This window comes from Candoia aspera, chromosome 5 (assembly GCF_035149785.1).
Source record: "Candoia aspera isolate rCanAsp1 chromosome 5, rCanAsp1.hap2, whole genome shotgun sequence".
In the NCBI taxonomy this organism is placed as follows: Eukaryota; Metazoa; Chordata; class Lepidosauria; order Squamata; family Boidae; genus Candoia; species Candoia aspera.
Genome location: NC_086157.1, coordinates 87308821 through 87325096, shown reverse-complemented (window position 1 = coordinate 87325096; position 16276 = coordinate 87308821). Strand labels below are relative to the sequence as shown.

General features: G+C 41.9%; 1 long non-coding RNA gene and 1 pseudogene across 1 annotated transcript in view; both read left to right on the top strand.

Moving 5' to 3' along the window:
• Positions 1 to 16276, top strand: part of LOC134498366 (uncharacterized) — a 265013-nt gene that overhangs the window by 21686 nt on the left and 227051 nt on the right. The gene's annotated exons all lie outside the window — the stretch shown is intronic.
• LOC134499394 (U4 spliceosomal RNA) lies at positions 13168 to 13290 on the top strand (annotated as a pseudogene).

Below are 16276 nucleotides of genomic sequence, written 5' to 3'. Positions count from 1 at the left end.
CATAATAGATAACCCCAAATCTATATCAGAACAAAAAAGAAGCAAAGATATAATCCAAGATAGGCATGGATAGTCAATCTGGGACTGAAAACAAATTGAAGATAATTGTGCACCAGTTGTGCCTGTTTCTGGAGCAAGAAGTCCCACCCATGTTCATTCATGTGCTGATCACCTTGCATTTGTATTATTGCAACATGCTGTACATGAAGCTACCTTTGAAAACCATTTGGATGCTGTAGTTGGGCAGAATGTAGTGGCACAGATAGTCATGGTGTGTCCATGTAACACCATTATTTCATGAGCTTCACTTGTTCCCAGAAGGTTTCTGCATGCCATTCAATATGTTAGCTATATAAATCTCTTCATAGCACAGGCTGATTATGCATGGGACCACCTGTTTCCAGTTATCTGTGCTTGTTCCATGTGATTCAGCAGGGTAGGCATGCTTTGAGTCCCTTCTATGAAACTGTCTTCTAGTGGGACCCAAGATTTGTGCCTTCTCTGTTGCAGTGCCTGCCCTGTGGAACAACATTCCCTTTGAGGTTTGGAGGGCCCTGACTCTACTGGTCTTCTGTAAGGCTCTGAAAACCTGGTTCATCCCCTGGGTATTGGGCCAGATCATGGGATGAGTCTGTCTAGTATGAAGGCTCTTGAATGGACTAAAAGTTTGTGGCATTGTATTATTCCATGCCTGTTGTTATTCTGATTTTTTATTTGTTTGTTCCATATATGTGTAGTATTTTGGTTTGTTTTTATTTCCTTGTTTTTGTATGCTTCTAAAAAGCGAATAACTTAGAATTGAATTGAGAATTGGGTGGGCATATAACTAAAAAAAATATACAAATACATAATTGCTTTATTGTCCACTGTTAGTGCATGATAGTTGTATTTGCTATCATAATCATTTTAGAAGTAGACATTCACAACCTATGGTATGAAGGGAATAATGCTTTAGTCCTTATTTCTTGTTGGCTAGAGAACACAAATTAAAGTAAAAACCAAGGTAATGGAATCAGAGCAAATTGAAAAAGCACAGCAACTGAAAACCATAAGAAGCAATTAAGTCTAACTCTTTTTCATAATGATCCTATTTTGTATGATAAGATGTGAGCATACCTCATTTTTCTCTTAATATGCATTAGAATTTGAAATTAATGGTGATGGCAATTGTCGCGTCGCGCGACCAGTCCTTCGCCCTTCGGTCTATGGGATTCCCTGGGGGGGAATGAGCCAACGATTCCCTCGCAAGGGTGAGGTCGAAAAAACAACGGTAGGCACAGGATTCTTTTGTGGCAAGTGACGCTACATCTCAGGAGGTTGCTGGTACTGCCCCCTGGTGCCACGCCCCCACCTCCTTTTATTCAGCAGTTCTATCAGGGCGGGGGAGTGAGTACAAAGAGAATAGGGAAATACAAGTCATGCCCTTATAAGGGAATATACAGCATTCTGAGGCTACGTGAGAGACATGCAATCTAGCTGTGCAGTAATGGAGTCAGGTTCGTCACATTTCCACCTTTTTTATTTAATTTTGTCCTCCCCCCAGAGGGTCTGAGTCGGGGAGCCAGGGACTCTTCAGTCCAAGGAGACCCATCCCAGCGTCCTCTCTCGGGGGGTAGTGTGACTGGGGGTCCTTGTCCATTTCCGATTCACTATCAGAGGACCATCCCAAGAGTGGTGTTTTCTCCATACCTACAGCAGTGACCAGGTGTTGAACAGCAAGCTTTGTCTCGGATACCTCTGAGTCCAATGTATGAAGTCTCTGCTTTAAGAAGCGGAGAACGCGACCCAGCACACAGGGGCCTATGGTGCATACGAGAATCAATAACAGGAGGGGCCCTAACAGGGTGGACAACAGTGTGGTTAGCCATGGAGAAATGCTAAACATATTTTGATACCATGACATGGATTGTTGGCGCTCCAATTCCCTTGTTTTCAAACGGGAATTGAGCTCTTTCATAGAGTCCAATACTACCCCTGAGTTGTCGGCATAAAAGCAGCAGTCTTCCTTTAGAGCAACACACAGACCCCCTTGTTTGAGGAACAGAAGGTCGAGACCCCTACGATTTTGCAAAACCACTTCGGATAGAGAGGTAAGGGAATCTTGTAGCGCCACAATAGATTGTTCGATGGCGCGAAGGTCAGTGTCAATGATAACGCTAAGGTGACGCAGGTTCTGATCATTGACAACAAGGGCTGACACACCGGTGGCGGCTCCGGCCGCACCTAAGCCCAGTAGGACTGATAAAGTTACAGCAGTCACTACTTCGCGCTTAGCCTTGAGGGGATAATGAGGGGGTTCTAAAATGGAAATAAGTTCGTCAGGGGAATAGATAGAGATTTTGGGGAGTAGGAGCACCTGAATACAAAAGGCGTTAGTTCGTAACAAAGTATCACCATATACACATGCGGTGAGGCCAGAAGAACATGCCCAAACAGAGTTGTTCCCAGGGATAAAGTATTGCCCTGTCAAGCGGGCAGAGATATTACCAGAGGTAGTGTAGAGTACACCGTAGCCACCATGGCCGGTGTAACCATAGATGTTCAAGCGATTTTTTGGAAGATAGAGGGCACAGTGATCATGAGAAGAATTAAGGCAATATTGAGTATAGTTAGCAGGAACACGGCCAAGGCAGCAGCCCTGCCCTATTATGGAGGTGATAGTCAACGTGGTGTTTTGCCAGCGGCAGGAGGCGGCTGAGGTAGAGTTTCGGATAGGGTCAGGAGAACCGACTGCTTCATAGAATGGTGGAGAGGAAGACAAACAAAGCCAACATCGAGATGTGTTAGAAGCGGCGTGAACAAGGGAAAAGGAGGAGTTAAGAAGAGAGACAAGGGGGTTTTCTTGTTTGGCGAGGGGTTGAAGAAAGGTGGAGTGAATGTCGTCGGCATTGGGCCCAACAGGTGGGGACTGAGGGAGAGTGACCTGTCGTTGAATGTAGAATATGTTGCCATAATGATATGCGGGCCATCCGGGATATATGCGACCTCCCCATTTTACACCTGAGTCCCAGGCATTCCCCTGAGCTTTTCCTGCAGCAGTGAATTGTACAATAACCGGATTACATTTATTCCAGCCCCCCTGTCCTGCCGCACCCTTTCTGGTCGCGGTGCACTCAATGTCCTCTCTCAACCGAGTGAGAGTGATGTAATCAGTCTTATACGGAGGGGTCCAGTAGATGTGGCCGGTGGAAACGCAGGACCAAGACTTGCAAAAGTAATCTGCTAAGCCTCCGCAGTCGTGCACGTGGTCAGGGCGGGTGTCATGTCCTGGGCACACGTAGAGGGGATGGCTTTTAACGATGGAGTGGGTGGGCTGTGTGAAGCCGTCGAGTCTCCTGTAGGCTGTCACCCCTAAAAGCATTTCTGAAAAGTCAAAATACAGGTTAGGGAAACAAGATACAATTGGGCTATAACAAAAGGAGGTATTAAGGATCTGTCCCAAGGCATCGCGGATTGTCCAGGTGATATTGTAAGGGCGATGCGATTCCTGGGCGTCGGATGCCAGCAGGCGTCGTCCCTGCCAACGGGCGGGCTCAGGAAGGGAGAGTTGAAACAAGGTGAGCGTAAGGCGAGATGAGGTGGCGAAACCCTTAATTAATTTTGTTATTTCACAGTGATATTGTCCTAGATCGGTCAACTGTACGTTGGTGATAGCAAGGGTAGTTTGGCGAAAGTGATAAGTGATGGAGTAGGAATCGCCATCTTGGAGAAGAGTGTTGTTGCGAAACCAGCGCCAGAAGGTGCCTTTTCTTTTGATGGGAGAGCGTTGAAGACATTCCATGGCGTTGGATGCTGAGCTGCAGCCGATGGTGGCAGGGTAGCGTAAACGATGGGTTCGAATGAGAGAGGTTGTTTTAGGGTTCGTTGTGAGGGGAGCAAAGATGGAAGAGAGATAACAGAGAAGGAGGGTCAAGGAGGTGCTTGTCAGGAGGCTGCCCATGATATGGCCGGATACAGCGAGCAGGAACCCAGAGCACTCGATCAGGAAGTTGCACAGCAGCGTAGCCTTTTCCCCAGGTGACGAGTTGCGCAGGGCCTTTCCACTCAGGGCTGGGCAGTTGCCTAAAATAAACAAGGGGACGGGAAGAGGGAACTACTGGCTTAGAAAAGTGTCGAGATGCAGCCGTAGCAGGGGGGGTACCGGTAAGATTAAGGAAGTTCAAGGTAAACAAGGTGAGATTAAGGATATTTTGTAACATCGGGAGGCTTGGGGGGCCTAAGGCCTTTTTCCCCGTTTGCCGATCAAGGGCATTCTTTAGGGTCTGGTTAGCCCTTTCCACAATAGCCTGACCTTGGCTGTTGAATGGTATACCGAATCTGTGGGTAATGGACCACTTACGGCAAAACTCAGCAAAGGGAGTGCTGACGTAAGCAGGGCCATTGTCAGTTTTCAAAGTTTTGGGACATCCCGATGTGACGAAAGTGCGAATACAATGATTGATAACGTTTTTTGTGGCTTCTCCTCTTTGCAAAGTTGCCAGGATGAATCCCGAATAAGTATCCACAGATACATGGATATACTTCCAAGGTGCAAAAGAGGGATAATGAGTGACATCCATCTGCCATGTGTCACAAGCTTGGATACCCCTGGGATTAACTCCCTCAGGGATGCACTTTGCCTGCAAACTGCAGGTTGGACATTGTTGAAGAATGGCGGTAGCTTCTTGATATGTAATGCCAAATTGGCGCACCAATGCTTTTTTATTTTGGTGGAAATAAGCATGGCTGTCCCCTGCTAAAAGCGGTGGAGGAAGAGGGGAAGAGGCCATAATTTTGCAAGCCTCATCTGCCATGTGGTTGCCTTCGGACAGGAAACCGGGTAGCTGTTGGTGGCTTCTAATATGCGCTACAAACAAAGGGGATGTTCTGTCCTTCAGGAGAGTTTGAAGCTGCAAAAAAAGCGTCATGAGAGAGGGGGGGGTAACAGGGGAAATATATGCATCAAACATGGCCACAGCCATTTGAGTGACATACATACTATCTAATATAACATTCAAAGGCTGTTCTGGGAAAAGAGACAAGGCTAACAGAAAAGCGGCTAACTCAGCCTGTTGGGCAGATGCTTGTGGGCCTGTTAGGCGTTTATGCCATTTGCAATTATTTTGCCATGTACAAGCCCCTATGGTTTTGGAGCCGTCTGTAAAAACAGTGAGGGCTTCCTTGAGTGGCTGCTGAACGAACGGCGAGGTTAGTGTGAAGGGTACTGTTCGCAACAGTTGCAATCGAGGATCAGGGGGAAGATGGCATGACACCTGGCCACACCAGTCCTCCAAGGCATCCTGCAGTGCAGTGGAGTTTTGTAGGAGGGGTTCCCATTGAGTAGCCTTAAGGGGAATGTACAGGGTGGAAACATCCAGTCCCATTAGGGCTCTAATCCTCTTCCGGCCTTTCTCAACAAGAGAGGCCATTTGTGCTGCTCTGGTGATGATGGATGTCTTAGGTGTGTGTGGCAAGTGTAGCCATTCTAAAATATGTAGATGTTTGTTATCAGACGTTTGGACAATGATGGCAGTTAATAATTGATGTGTTGAAAGAATGGCAAGAGAGGGTGGTTTGTCAGTGAGCGCACGGTCCACCCATTGGGTCGTAAGGACGGCATTGACCTGTTGTAGGGCATGCAATTGTTGTTCTGTAAGGTACACCTTGTCAGCTGGGTTTGTCAAACCCACTAACGCTTGGAATAAAGGTGATAACATGGGTGTAGTTAAAGCGAGGTATGCGCGGGCCCAGTTAATGACCCCCAGACATTGTTGTAATTGGACCAAGGTGGTCGGCTGGGGAAGCGTGAGCATAGGTAGAAGTGGGGCAGCCGTGGAGGCTAAAACTTTGTGGCCTAGATATTGCATTGGATAACGAGACTGGACCTTTTCTGGTGCAACGTGCAACCCTGCCGTCGCTAGGGTGGCTAAAAGAATAGGAAAAGTTTTTTGAACTGTCCCTTTCGGGCCCTCAGCAGCGACTAAAATGTCATCCATATAATGATACACAAGAAAATGCGGAAATTGGGATCTATAGGGTTGCAATGCTTTATCGACAAAAAATTGGCACATTGTGGGTGAGTTCAACATGCCTTGTGGGAGGACCTTCCACTGGTACCGAGCAGTAGGCTTTGAATTGTTGAGCTCCGGTACCGTGAATGCAAAAATAATTCTGTCCTTTTGTGCCAAAGGTATGGAAAAAAAACAATCCTTGAGGTCTATTACAATAAGGTCGTGTCCTTCCGGAATCAAGTTGGGGTTGGGAAGTCCACACTGCAGAGGTCCCATGGGCTGAAGGATGGTGTTGATAGCCCTAAGATCCTGTAGGAGGCGCCATTTGCCAGACTTCTTTTTGATGACAAATACCGGAGTATTGTATGGGCTGGTGGAGGGTTCGATATGGCCTTCAATTAACTGCTGCTGGACCAGGATATGTAAGGCGTCCAGTTTCTCTTTGGTGAGTGGCCATTGATCAACCCATACCGGCACAGAGGTTTTGAGAGAGAGAGAGAGAGACCCTAAAGGGTCCTGTAAAGCCATTAGGGAAGTTGAATAAAAGCGTGGAACTGTGAAAGCAAGTCACGGCCCCATAGGTTACAGTGCAAAGGCAAGATATAAGGCTTTAGATACGCTGTAATATGAGAATGAGCAGTCACAGCAGAAAGCCAATGACAGCTGACCTTAGCGGCCTGTGCTCCGCCTACTCCTTGCACCGAGGAGGCTTCGGCAATAGGCCAGGAGGAGGGCCATTCAGCGGAACGAATGACAGAGACGTCGGCGCCGGTGTCAATCAAGCCTTCGAAAGAGCGACCATTTAGTGTGACAAGGAGGGTGGGTTTAGAGGTTTGGACTGGTTGCTGCAAGGCAAACAATGATGGCATATCAGGAGAAGGGAGAAGTATGAGCGTGGCGACAATTGTTCCTTTATTTAAAGAAAAGCACCTATCTCCCACTCCTGCCAGAGCAATTTGTGTCAAATCTGACGAGTCATACAAATAGGGAGCAGCAACCATTCCCTCAAGCGTAAGCGAGGAGTTGGGAATAAGCAAAGCAGGGGTAAGAGGAGGGAGGGGTTTATGCAGCGTGACAACAAGAGGAAGGGAAAGGACAGCCCCCGGATCGTCATACAAAAGATCCTCTGCCAACTCCACAGGGAAGCTGGTGATGGGTAATTCAGCCTTTGGGGCGGGGTTAGCTGACAACCCCCGATCTAGTTTTCCGAAGGCTGGTGAGGGGAGGAGTTGTTACGACATTGCGAGGCCCAATGATAGCCTTTGCGGCACCTGGGACAAGGAGTTTTAGGTTTGGAGGGGGGGGGCGGCCCCTTTTGAGTGGAAGGGGGCGCCCCACCTCCCCCGGGTGCACGGCATTGATTCTTAAAGTGGCCCGGCTTCCCACAATTGAAGCAATTTCCATGACGAGTGATTGCGAGGGCTTCCGGGGAATGGAGCTGAGGGGAGGGGTTAGTAGAAGGTAGCGAGGTGGTAATGGCGGCAGCGAGAGCGCTCACTTTATGAGAGGTGGTACCAACGATTCTGCAGAGTTGCAGGAAGTCTGCAAGCTTTACACCCGGTTGATTGACTGCGGGTTGCAGAATGGTCTGGCAGTCATGATTAGCGTTAGAGAAAGCAAGTTTCATTAGCAGCTCTTGTTTAGCCGTGGCATTATCAATTTGTCGGTCTAAAGCAATCTGAAGGCGACTTATGAAGGAAGCATATGGTTCATTTGGTTCTTGCATTATTTTCAAAAACGTTTGGGTGGATTGAGAGTCGGAATCATCCACTCTTTTGAGAGCATTCATGGCGCACATGTGAATAATAGCAAAACAACGACGGGGGGAGTTCTGTTGCTGGACTAAGGTTGCGAATTGTCCCTTTCCTAATAATTGATTTGCGGTCACCCCTGCGGGAAGACCTCTTCTAATTTCTACTTCCACCCCTTTGTCGTATTCAGATTGCCACACAACGTATTGCGCCGGGGTCATAAGCATAGAAAAAAGCATTTTCCAATCATACAATAACATAACAGTGTTAGCAGTAACTAAAGAGTCTAAAACTCCCCTAGTAAAAGGAGAGTGCAAGCCGTAGGTGGTTACAGCATCTTTGATTTGTTTCAAAACCTTAAGTTCAATATTGTTATACAAATTTCCTCCCGCCGCCCCTAGGCCGATGGTCATGGGAAAGGCAGAGGGACTCTCCATTTCCAATGAGAGGGGGGAGGAGAGGAGTTCAGTGATGGCGCCTCCTAGGGGGTGGTGTTGAGGGGAGTCGGGGGTTGGAGCTGAAGGGGGAGGAGGAACGGCTGGGTATGGAGGGGGTGGTGGTGAGGCAGCATCGAGATGGGCGGCAAGAGGGGGTGGGGTTTTTGGGCCGGGAGGAGAAGGGCAAGTTTCCGAGGAAGACGGGGGAGGGGAAAGAGTGTTGATGGCCGCCATAACAGCCTTCCAGGCAGTCAGAATAGGCACGGGTGCTCGTGGGGTATCATGAAAATATTTTCCTATCCTTTCCCAAGTGGATGCTTTGAGCGTCCCCTCTGAAGGATAGACAGGGCAGTGTCTGTCCATGTACAGTAGGAGCTGAGTCACCGATTTTTTTGAAATGGGAAAGATGGTCGTACCGTTAGCCTTTTGACAAGAGTTAGCCTTCTTCACTAAATCATAAAGTTCGTCCCTATGAACTGACGAAACTTTGGAGAGTGGGGAGCCCATTACTTACGATTGCAGAGCCTTTTCCAGGTGCGTAGTAACGAGAGTGAAGGCAGTGCACCTCTAGACAGAGATCACACTGTGAGACCGAAGGGATCCCGGACGAGCCCCCAGTTGTCGCGTCGCGCGACCAGTCCTTCGCCCTTCGGTCTATGGGATTCCCTGGGGGGGAATGAGCCAACGATTCCCTCGCAAGGGTGAGGTCGAAAAAACAACGGTAGGCACAGGATTCTTTTGTGGCAAGTGACGCTACATCTCAGGAGGTTGCTGGTACTGCCCCCTGGTGCCACGCCCCCACCTCCTTTTATTCAGCAGTTCTATCAGGGCGGGGGAGTGAGTACAAAGAGAATAGGGAAATACAAGTCATGCCCTTATAAGGGAATATACAGCATTCTGAGGCTACGTGAGAGACATGCAATCTAGCTGTGCAGTAATGGAGTCAGGTTCGTCACAGGCAATGATTGAATTTTATGGATAGATTCATCAATGAACTCTTTCATTGCAGATTAAAAACTGTTCACCAATTAAACATTTAAATTAAGACTGGATGATGTATTATTGTACTGTTTGTAGAAAAACAATGGTCCCTTCCTCCCTGTGCCATATTTGATAAGAAAAAAAAGTTAGATGGCCTTCCTTCAAACACTTACATATTTTTATTTAGTTTGGAATCGCTGTGGTTACTAGAAAAGGAAGCTGAAACTCATTTGAAAGTAATGTCAATATACCTTTTAAATCTTCATCTTCCATGATAATTATGAGATTTATGCTTGTTCCTTTCAAGTCATTTTTGTCTCTACTATATTAGTTAAATGGAGACTAGTCTGTACACAATTTCCCTACCACTGAAAAAGGCAAAGACAGTTTATAATTGAATAAACAATGTTAACATTCTATCTCAAACTTTTAAAGGAACTTTTTCCACATCTTGAGATTTTTAGAATATACAATATTATTTGTAATAAATTGAATACTTGAACCCTCTGTTTTATTATATCTTTTCTTTCCTTCTGGAATTCAAAGTGGCATACGTAGTCCTCCCTCCAACTTTTACAACAATTTTAGTCACAAGTATCAGAATTTTTATGAATATCAATTGATTTAGTTTTTACTCCTAATTTTTGTCTAGACAATATATGATCTTATAATAGAGAATTCCCAGGCATATTGCATGACATTAAGGCCTGACTGTCTTCTATGAAGCTGTTTGGTTCCTTATACCAGTAGTAGAAGCTCTTTTATTTAGATCAGCAGGAAATGTCAAAAGCTCAGTTGCCAAAAGCTCAGTTATCTGGTACTCATGGACGACCTTCTGTGTGGCTCCGGGCTATGGAATGTTCTCCCTGGGGAAGTTAGTGTGTCCCCAACTCTCCCAGAAAAATGGTAAAAAACATATTTTTGCCACAAGTTTTAATTGTTAATGGATTGTAATATGGATATTTATTTTCATTTTTTATTGTATAAAGTTACTGTCATGATTTTTATTTTGTAATTTGTTTCAGTTATATTAAGAAGCTTTGACTTCTAATGTAAGGAAAGAAATTGTTTCTTAAAAGTTCAAGGAGAAGTTATGAGTAGATTCTTACACTGAAAAACAGAAGCTGACATGGGATGCCAGTCAATTACATACGTGTATATTTCCTGATGCTTAGGAGATGGCAACATTTACCTAACCTTGACTTTTCTTGAAATGTTGAACAGATCTGGACCTAGTTAGAACTTGGATGGGAGAACCTCAGGAAAAGCCAAGCCTGTAGGATGGATCCTGAAAAATATCTGGAAGACAGCAGTGCAGAGAGCAAACTACTTATGTGCTGGTCAAAAAACTATACATATTCACATAATTCTATTTATTTATCAAATTTAGTCAGCACCCATCTCACTCAGAGAGCAACTCTGGGCACCATGACTTAATTATACAGAAGGTACTAATATATGCAAGCAACCAGTATCCATTGCTCTTTCAAAAACTGCATACAAATAAAATACATTTGAAGCAGTTTCATGAAAAAAATAATGTATTTAAGAAAGTTGCATTCAAAAAAGATCCATACTAATATAAAATGTATAAATTGCTATATTGGATAAAGTTATATCGGATTCTGTTCCATTTGAATAGAAAGGCAGGACATAAATAGTGTAACTTTTCTTTTTTAAATTGTAGGGAAGTTGATTGAATAAGTAAAATAGGTTGAGTCATCCATATACATGCCTAGACTTACACCAATACACCTGTCCTTGTTTGTTTAGGATTTGTCACAAAATTTTCAACTACTGAATTTCTTTTGGATTTGATGGTTTCCAAATCACTTCTCTTTTGTGTGGCATTGTATGGGTACATCAACAATGTGGTTACTTTTATTTATTAAATATAATTACAGTCATTGACCAATATAAAACACTGAAATAATGATAAAATAAAACAGAAGCAATAAAAAGTCATATAAACTCTAAGAAATTGTGATTTAAACACGTTATCATCATGTTTGTGATTTCTAGACTTCAGACCATTTTATGTGTGTGGTTTTAAATATTTTTATGTATTGTGTCAATTGATAAAAATAAAGGGAGCAGAAACTGAAGCCGACAACTGTTAATGTGCCAACTGAGGCATTAACTACAGAATATTTCTAAATAAGCTCAAAAAGTATTCAGAACAGACCCTGGCAGTGGAAGTATAGGCAAACTGGTGACATCATTTATCCTTATTTCTTGAATTACTGTTTATTTATATTTCATACTTTGTCACCACCCATCTCACTAAGAGCGACTCTGGGCAGTTTACAATAAAATTAAAATAACTGCAGATTAAAATACTATCTAATATAGATCTAGGTAGAATCTATTCTACACTCTTCCTTCATGCTGTTTGCTTAAATGCAGGGCTTGCAACAAGTCAAAACTTAACTTTCGGAATCTTTTCTCTTTGCCCTCTTTTCCCTGTTATGTAATGACTGTATTACTCAACCTGCCATTAAATTCGATTCATATGTGACTATAGTAGAAATCCCTTTAATGGAGGGTAGTATACAGAACAGTGAAAAAGTTGCAAATGAAAGTTCCTGCATTTTCCCCAAGTTAAACAACCCAATGAGTTCAAACCTCCTCCGTTTCTCAGGTGTGCTGCCCCCCTCTTCATGTCAGTCAGTTCAGCTCCGTGCAGATGTCTCCAACAGCTCGGCAGCTTGATCTTGTATACCAGAGATAATCCAAACAAGATGCTTTCACACTCCTGGCATGTTCCCCCTCCCAGTTCTACTGACCCGCAAGTCCCAACACGTGTTAACTCCATTCATGCATGCAAATCCAATCAGATATTCTGGGAATGTTTGATCAGGGAGCATGACAGTTACCAAATTTGTATTAAGTATTCCTCAACTGCCATATTTTTGAATTTTTCATGGATAGCTGATGCTTGACGCTGTGTCAGTTTCATCTTTGTCTTTACCAATTCATCAGAACCTCATTTGTGACAAAACAGAATAGTGACTTCCTTGCCTACTTCCCCTTTCAAATGTGTGCCTTTTTCCAAATTGTAGTGGCTTAAATTTGCACTCAGGTCTGTCTGTGTCTCTCTCCCCTGCCCTTCCCTTCCTTCTGCATTAGAAAATGTGATGCTTTTTCCATAGATTTGTCTGTCCATCTGTCTGCTGGTCTTCATTAAACTGTGTAGCAAGACAGCAGGTTACTATCTGTGTATGCGTGAAATTAGCTAATTGGTGTTAGCAGCAATATTTTTGCATGTTTTATAAGCAGAGTGCAGCAAGGTATATAAATGTAGATATGATCCAGACACACACACACATACACGAACACAAGCCTGTAGCTGCTCATGCATAGATGCTCAGAAGTAATTAATGTTAATAAGATTTTAATGTGCTTGTGAGATCATAATGAGGAGAAATGAATGCTCTGATTAGAAAAAGGTAACTGTGAGCGTGTTTTAGATTAGACAAGATTTCCTTTTTTTCTTTTTAATAAACTGTAATTTTAGAAGTTGTTTGTGATTGCACCAGTTGTTTTTTATTTTTATTTTCAAATTAGAGGTCTGTTTAGCCATTTGAATGATTAGTCAAATAAATAGGTAAGCCCTTGATCAGAAAGAACTATGCAGAATTCTTCATTTGTAAAGCAGTATTTATATGAAGCTAGGCTAGGCTCATTAGTTTTGTATAGAATTTGTTTTTGCCGTTTTAAACTAGTGTTATAAGTTAATTCTAGAAAGAATTGTTGTTTTTATACATCTAGCCACAATCTGTATCCATTACAAAAAAGAAACAGAATTGTCCAATGATGTATTTATATTTCTCAGTTAATTGACTTGCATGTGGAAATTTGCTTTAATTAGACAGCAAAATAGATGCTATGTTATTAATTGGAATATTTTAAAGACATTTGAAGCTATTTGCAGTAAGAATCAAAGAAACCAACTTCTTTCTTGTCTGACTTTGGTTGTGTTTGATTTGAAAGTATACATGTATTTAATTTATTGTGCAGTGGCAGTATTGTAGCCAATGAGATTTATCTGAGGTGCAATTATTGCTAATTGAAAGCTTTTCCCAATACCCTGCCTTGAAGACTTGAAATATTCTTCTGGCCTTCAGGAAGAGCATCAAGACCTGGCTCTGCCAACTAGCTTAGGGATCCAAGAATGATAGGTAGCCCTGGGGTGGTTGGTGGCTTAAAGATGCTCTCTCCGCCTTTAGTTTCCCTCTTTTATCTTCTATTTTTGTACTTTTTCTATTTTTATAATGGTTTTATAACTTTTATTTGTAAGTCGCCCAGAGTCACTTTTATAGGGAGATGGGTGGTGTATAAATTTAATAATAAATAAATAAAATATACCTCATAGAAACCGTAGGGGTTGTTCACCCGGCCAATCAGTTCAGTTTATTATGAACACAATATTTGCCTTCCATTTTCATGGTGATCATTCAGAAAACAAAACTGAAGAGTTCTGGAGTAATAGAAACATTCTGGTTTTAAACACACATAGCAACAAGGTATTGTAGTATCTCTGTAGGAATATGTTAGATTGTTTGATAGCTTTGTTCATTTCCTAGTGAAAGAAAAGATAAATTGTTTGAAAAATAAATATGCAAATGAAATAAGATACATCTTTAAATTTTTAAACACAAATCAACTTATAGTTCTTTCAACACAGTATATTTATAAATCACCTGATCCTTAAAAAGTTCTCCAGACAACTTTGCATAAAGGTTTCAGGCTTGAGCTATTTTGGAGAATCAGAAAATACTAGTATAGTACTCCACTCAATTCATCCTGCTTAATTGCTTAATTACTTAGTGTGGATCATTGAGTATTAGTACAAAGCATGATTGGAGTACAAGTGACCACAAAGTCATTAGTGTAGCACCAGCTTTCAAATAAATTCTTTCGATCTATGGAATACTTTTTGTGAAACTGTTCTTTGTTTTCTTAAAAAAATCTAAAAAAATTTCTCTTGTTTTAAAAATTAAAAAGAGTCCTCCGTTGGGGGAGATGGGCGGTGATATAAATTTAAATAATAAATAAATAATAAAAATTAAAATTAAAGAAATACCCTGCATGTGTGTCAGTCTACTGCATACATCTTCTGTTTGATGGGATATGGGTTACATCATGGTGACCTGCAAGACGGTCTCTAAATATAGATTCTAGCTTGAATAGAATAGCATGAGCATGTTTGGGGTAAAACTGAATTTTGCTTTTGCTTATGGCATACAGGCCAAAATGTACCTGTAAGTTGTCAGAAAATGCTTCATTTGGCACAAGTATGGTTAAGGTTGGCTACCTAATCTACATATTTTCTGTCTTACAAAAAGGTGCTATGCGAAATTCTGGATTGACCAAAGTCATAATGATTGGTGGAAAATAATCCACCAACAGAATGAATGGAAAGTGGAAATAAGGGAAGAGGATATGCATACTGCTTAGAACAGATTGGAAAGAATTACATTAGATGTGTCACAGGAGTGTAAGGAGTTATGCTAATGTGAGGCATGAAAAAAGATGGTTTGTGAAAGACTGAAGTGAAAGAGACTATGGATAAGAAAAAATAATAATAACCAGAGCTAATTGCGTGAATACTTCTTTGGCTTCTGTCATTACAGTGAAGTTCTCATTAGACAGATTCTAGACAAATTTTTTTAAGATTCCAGAAAGATTCCAGATCCATTTCTAAAGCTCTGGGTTTCCACTGATCTTCAGTTAAATACATAATTTTGGAATGGGGATAATTTGAGATGATATTAATGAGAGGACATTTGTCAAAATCACTCTCAAGAACACACATAATTGAAAAAAGAATGGGCCAGAATTCCTACACACTGATTTGAGATACTGATTACCACTTACAAGAAGCATTTGATTGCAGTTATTATAGTTAAAGGTAATGCAACCAGTTACTGAATGATTTTCATACTGACACATTGGATGTTGAATTACTTTTGTTTATTAAATAAAACAGACAACAAACATTGTTTTTGTTCAATCTCCGATTCACTTATGTAGGACTCACATGAAGCTCTAATAATACTCAGTGGCAAACATATGCAAAAATTCAGAAAATCTGAAAGGGAACTTTTACATAGAACTCCATATTTTTTCTTTCATATTTCCTTCTTTTCATTTTTGTGACACATAATGTTTTTGCTTAGTGCCATGACTACATAGTAGCATTGGCTGTTTCTGAATAATGGCTGTGAATTATCCTGCTGTACTAGCATGACATCCTGAATAGGCTTGCAATGTTGGCACAAGGCAATCAGATCTACTTTGCTGCTGCAGCTTTATTATTTTTATTTATTTATTTATTTTCTCTGTTATTCAAGTATTCATTTGCCATGCATCTTATAAACTGATTTGAAAGAAACTCCCTGGCTTGAAAAGTCACATTTATGATAGAAATAATGGTTTAGGTTTACTGAAGTCTGAGTATAAAATCCAGTTGTTCCTTCTTGTGTACTTTATAGCATTTAGTTCCTTTTTCCTCCAACAAAAATGTGCTATCTTCTGAAAATTAGCTTATAGGATGCCTAAAATGGAAAACTGGGAGTAAATTTATGCAGAATCCAAAGCAATCAGCTATTGATCTGGATTAAAAAAGCCATAGACTTTTTTTTCCCCTTCCAAAGCCCAGAATATTTTAGTTCCCAAGACTTACCAATTTAAACCCTGTAAACACTTAATAAATGTCAAAATTTTCCATAAGCCATATAGCCATTCTATCCAGATTGCAGAGTATAATTAAGGGAAACATGAAGGCTGATTGCCACATGAAACTAGGATAAAACATCCCATAGTGTTCATAAGCCTATAGTTTGGGGGAAAAAAAGGAAACACAGCTATTGAGATCCTCTCTCACAAATGAACTTTTTGGTGATAGTTCATAGTGTACATGCTGCTACATTACAAATTCAGCGTTTCCTCACCCAGCTCTCTGTTTTAGAAGACTGGGAAGGCTAGTTCAGCATGGTGTAGTGCATATATGCAGACAAAGATATTTCTGATTACCAAGTGTGGGATCACTACTTTTCAGTGCGTGCAGATTAGAGGCTGTCACTCCACTCAGATGAGATCTAACAGAATTCTC